We start from the raw sequence: 5,000 nt of genomic DNA, 5'->3' as shown, positions 1-5,000 counted from the left end.
CCCGGTTCGAGACCGGGCAGAAACATGGTGCTGGTTTCTTTTTATTTCCACAATGTCAATCGGACACATTTGACCGCATGCAGGTTTCGACAGGTATGGACAGGCCGGCACTACGCCATGAGTGATCTGAGGCCAGCCCTTATTTGCACCCTGCAAACTGTCCACTGGCTCCATCAGTGGGCGTTTCCTGCCATCCCTGGGTCCTTAAGTGAGTGTTTGGGTACTTTTGATGCAGAGATCGGGGCATGAAAACCGGCGCTGGCACATGGCGACATTGGGTACTGAAGAATCTTTCCCAATCCTGCCCATAGCTGTCAGGGTGGCCGAGTGGTCTAAGGCGCCAGACTCAATAGGCGCAGCTCTTCCCTGCATCTGGGTGTTCTGGTCTCCGATTGGAGGCGTGGGTTCAAATCCCACTCCTGACAAGCCGGGCTCCTTTTTTTGAGCACATTTCAGAGTGTAAGGCTTGCGGAAAACCTCGTGGGGGCCCCCGAATGCAGCGCCCGGCAAGCCTCCCTGTTCTCTTCTGCTGCCTTGCAACTGGAGCTGTCTGCCAGAGACGCCGGAGGCACACCTGCCCTTAAACCCCCACTGGCCCACGGCTGCAAAACCTGCATTTTCTAGTGGCTGGCTTGGTGGCATATGTCACTGAGCCCAGTCTACTCAGGAAGTGAAAAAAGTCCCCTTCACAGTTGGAGAAAGTGCTCCCCTGCCACCTGTCGGTCGTTGAAGGCACCACACCTCAGCAAAATAAAAATAAAAAAACAGACATGCTCAGTTCGGGGGATGTAAAGGTATTTACATAGCAAGAACAGAGAGGCTGTTGGGAGATGACAGAAGCCATGCTGCCCCAGAGTTCTCATTGAAATTCGCAGGAATCCAGAGGTTGGAGCGGGCTGAGGGAGTGCGCCTTCTTGCCTCTGTCGGCTTTCAAGACACATCCTCCTGCTGGGAAGCTGCCCACCCTGAGCAGCACAGGTTTGCGCTCTAGGCCGGTCGGCCACATATATCTCGCCTGATCGAGCCCGATCGAGCGGCAGCAGATGGCCTTTGGCCAGCGAAGGCTGCCGCTCTTCTTCTTGTTTCTCTGCTTGAGAGGCAGCTCAGTCCTCTGCGCTTGCGCCAGGGGCAGGCCACGTGACACGCAGGGGTCAGGCCGTGGAGCGACTGGGGCATGGCGCCAAGTGAGGTAAGCAGACCACCCCCCTCCCCCTCACTGTTCTCTGCATGCGGTGGCTCGTTGGTCTAGGGGTATGATTCTCGCTTAGGGTGCGACAGGTCCCGGGTTCAAATCCCGGACGAGCCCTTTTTTTTGGAGCGCCGAAAACAAAAAACACAGAGTCCCCAATTCCCCCCCAAAAATAGTTTGTGCGTGACCGTATCTGGTTCGATGCCCGTCGCCAATGGTTGGCTGCTTTTAAGCCCATGGCCCAAGAGGCAGTGTTGGAAATTCCCCCTCCTTTGTAATGATGCGCTGGTGGCGAGCTGATGTATAAAGGTTTGGACATGCCTTCTGGGTGGGGACTGCCATGGCTCGCGCCACTGTTGCATCCAGCTTGGTCTTTTGTATGTGTCTGCAGCCTGTGTGTGAGGTGCTGTGAGTGCTGCCATGTAGGTCCGGCGCAGGCTTGCGCCAAACTTTCACGTTGGTGTGTGCCACCTGGCAGGTACCAGCGGGCCCCATGAGACATCACTGTCACAAAGCCTTTCAACTGAAAGCTGTCCCAGCACACTAGAGCGCAGCCTACCAGAGCTGTTTCTGTAGTGTAGTGGTTATCACATTCGCCTAACACGCGAATGGTCCCCGGTTCGAGACCGGGCAGAAACATGGTGCTGGTTTCTTTTTATTTCCACAATGTCAATCGGACACATTTGACCGCATGCAGGTTTCGACAGGTATGGACAGGCCGGCACTACGCCATGAGTGATCTGAGGCCAGCCCTTATTTGCACCCTGCAAACTGTCCACTGGCTCCATCAGTGGGCGTTTCCTGCCATCCCTGGGTCCTTAAGTGAGTGTTTGGGTACTTTTGATGCAGAGATCGGGGCATGAAAACCGGCGCTGGCACCTGGCGACATTGGGTACTGAAGAATCTTTCCCAATCCTGCCCATAGCTGTCAGGGTGGCCGAGTGGTCTAAGGCGCCAGACTCAAGAGGCGCAGCTCTTCCCTGCATCTGGGTGTTCTGGTCTCCGATTGGAGGCGTTGGTTCAAATCCCACTCCTGACAAGCCAGGCTCATTTTTTTGAGCACATTTCAGAGTGTAAGGCTTGCGGAAAACCTCGTGGGGGCCCCCGAATGCAGCGCCCGGCAAGCCTCCCTGTTCTCTTCTGCTGCCTTGCAACTGGAGCTGTCTGCCAGAGACGCCGGAGGCACACCTGCCCTTAAACCCCCACTGGCCCACGGCTGCAAAACCTGCATTTTCTAGTGGCTGGCTTGGTGGCATATGTCACTGAGCCCAGTCTACTCAGGAAGTGAAAAAAGTCCCCTTCACAGTTGGAGAAAGTGCTCTCCTGCCACCTGTCGGTCGTTGAAGGCACCACACCTCAGCAAAATAAAAATAAAAAAACAGACATGCTCAGTTCGGGGGATGTAAAGGTATTTACATAGCAAGAACAGAGAGGCTGTTGGGAGATGACAGAAGCCATGCTGCCCCAGAGTTCTCTTCTGAAATTCGCAGGAATCCAGAGGTTGGAGCGGGCTGAGGGAGTGCGCCTTCTTGCCTCTGTCGGCTTTCAAGACACATCCTCCTGCTGGGAAGCTGCCCACCCTGAGCAGCACAGGTTTGCGCTCTAGGCCGGTCGGCCACATATATCTCGCCTGATCGAGCCTGATCGAGCCCGATCGAGCGGCAGCAGATGGCCTTTGGCCAGCGAAGGCTGCCGCTCTTCTTCTTGTTTCTCTGCTTGAGAGGCAGCTCAGTCCTCTGCGCTTGCGCCAGGGGCAGGCCACATGACACGCAGGGGTCAGGCCGTGGAGCGACTGGGGCATGGCGCCAAGTGAGGTAAGCAGACCACCCCCCTGCCCCTCACTGTTCTCTGCATGCGGTGGCTCGTTGGTCTAGGGGTATGATTCTCGCTTAGGGTGCGAGAGGTCCCGGGTTCAAATCCCAGACAAGCCCTTTTTTTTGGTGCGCCGAAAACAAAAAACACAGAGTCCCCAATTCCCCCCCAAAAATAGTTTGTGCGTGACCGTATCTGGTTCGATGCCCGTCGCCAATGGTTGGCTGCTTTTAAGCCCATGGCCCAAGAGGCAGTGTTGGAAATTCCCCCTCCTTTGTAATGATGCGCTGGCGGCGAGCTGATGTATAAAGGTTTGGACATGCCTTCTGGGTGGGGACTGCCATGGCTCGCGCCACTGTTGCATCCAGCTTGGTCTTTTGTATGTGTCTGCAGCCTGTGTGTGAGGTGCTGTGAGTGCTGCCATGTAGGTCCGGCGCAGGCTTGAGCCAAACTTTCACGTTGGTGTGTGCCACCTGGCAGGTACCAGCGGGCCCCATGAGACATCAGTGTCACAAAGCCTTTCAACTGAAAGCTGTCCCAGCACACTAGAGCGCAGCCTACCAGAGCTGTTTCTGTAGTGTAGTGGTTATCACATTCACCTAACACGCGAAAGGTCCCCGGTTCGAGACCGGGCAGAAACATGGTGCTGGTTTCTTTTTATTTCCACAATGTCAATCGGACACATTTGACCGCATGCAGGTTTCGACAGGTATGGACAGGCCGGCACTACGCCATGAGTGATCTGAGGCCAGCCCTTATTTGCACCCTGCAAACTGTCCACTGGCTCCATCAGTGGGCGTTTCCTGCCATCCCTGGGTCCTTAAGTGAGTGTTTGGGTACTTTTGATGCAGAGATCGGGGCATGAAAACCGGCGCTGGCACCTGGCGACATTGGGTACTGAAGAATCTTTCCCAATCCTGCCCATAGCTGTCAGGGTGGCCGAGTGGTCTAAGGCGCCAGACTCAAGAGGCGCAGCTCTTCCCTGCATCTGGGTGTTCTGGTCTCCGATTGGAGGCGTGGGTTCAAATCCCACTCCTGACAAGCCGGGCTCATTTTTTTGAGCACATTTCAGAGTGTAAGGCTTGCGGAAAACCTCGTGGGGGCCCCCGAATGCAGCGCCTGGCAAGCCTCCCTGTTCTCTTCTGCTGCCTTGCAACTGGAGCTGTCTGCCAGAGACGCCGGAGGCACACCTGCCCTTAAACCCCCACTGGCCCACGGCTGCAAAACCTGCATTTTCTAGTGGCTGGCTTGGTGGCATATGTCACTGAGCCCAGTCTACTCAGGAAGTGAAAAAAGTCCCCTTCACAGTTGGAGAAAGTGCTCCCCTGCCACCTGTCGGTCGTTGAAGGCACCACACCTCAGCAAAATAAAAATAAAAAAACAGGCATGCTCAGTTCGGGGGATGTAAAGGTATTTACATAGCAAGAACAGAGAGGCTGTTGGGAGATGACAGAAGCCATGCTGCCCCAGAGTTCTCATTGAAATTCGCAGGAATCCAGAGGTTGGAGCGGGCTGAGGGAGTGCGCCTTCTTGCCTCTGTCGGCTTTCAAGACACATCCTCCTGCTGGGAAGCTGCCCACCCTGAGCAGCACAGGTTTGCGCTCTAGGCCGGTCGGCCACATATATCTCGCCTGATCGAGCCTGATCGAGCCCGATCGAGCGGCAGAAGATGGCCTTTGGCCAGCGAAGGCTGCCGCTCTTCTTCTTGTTTCTCTGCTTGAGAGGCAGCTCAGTCCTCTGCGCTTGCGCCAGGGGCAGGCCACGTGACACGCAGGGGTCAGGCCGTGGAGCGACTGGGGCATGGCGCCAAGTGAGGTAAGCAGACCACCCCCCTCCCCCTCACTGTTCTCTGCATGCGGTGGCTCGTTGGTCTAGGGGTATGATTCTCGCTTAGGGTGCGACAGGTCCCGGGTTCAAATCCCGGACGAGCCCTTTTTTTTGGAGCGCCGAAAACAAAAAACACAGAGTCCCCAATTCCCCCCCAAAAATAGTTTGTGCG

The 5,000-nt window shown here is 55.8% G+C and overlaps 4 non-coding genes across 4 annotated transcripts in view; all 4 read left to right on the top strand.

The window, feature by feature from the left end:
* TRNAV-AAC (transfer RNA valine (anticodon AAC)) overlaps positions 1–25 on the top strand; it is a 73-nt gene extending 48 nt beyond the window's left edge. The window contains exon 1 of the tRNA in view: positions 1–25. This exon is cut by the window's left edge and continues 48 nt beyond it. This is a non-coding gene — a tRNA (tRNA-Val).
* A 1,730-nt stretch (positions 26–1,755) lies between these two features.
* Positions 1,756–1,828, top strand: TRNAV-AAC (transfer RNA valine (anticodon AAC)). The gene has a single exon. It is a non-coding gene; the product is annotated as a tRNA-Val (tRNA).
* A 1,741-nt stretch (positions 1,829–3,569) lies between these two features.
* On the top strand, positions 3,570–3,642 carry TRNAV-AAC (transfer RNA valine (anticodon AAC)). Its single transcript has one exon. It is a non-coding gene; the product is annotated as a tRNA-Val (tRNA).
* Positions 3,643–3,930: 288 nt separating this feature from the next.
* On the top strand, positions 3,931–4,042 carry TRNAL-CAA (transfer RNA leucine (anticodon CAA)). Its single transcript has 2 exons — positions 3,931–3,968; positions 3,997–4,042. It is a non-coding gene; the product is annotated as a tRNA-Leu (tRNA).
* The last annotated feature ends 958 nt before the right edge of the window (positions 4,043–5,000 follow it).

Source organism: Ambystoma mexicanum, chromosome 2q (assembly GCF_040938575.1).
Source record: "Ambystoma mexicanum isolate Mex_15411 chromosome 2q, UKY_AmexF1_1, whole genome shotgun sequence".
Lineage (NCBI taxonomy): Eukaryota > Metazoa > Chordata > Amphibia > Caudata > Ambystomatidae > Ambystoma > Ambystoma mexicanum.
This window is presented reverse-complemented; position numbering and strand designations above follow the sequence as displayed.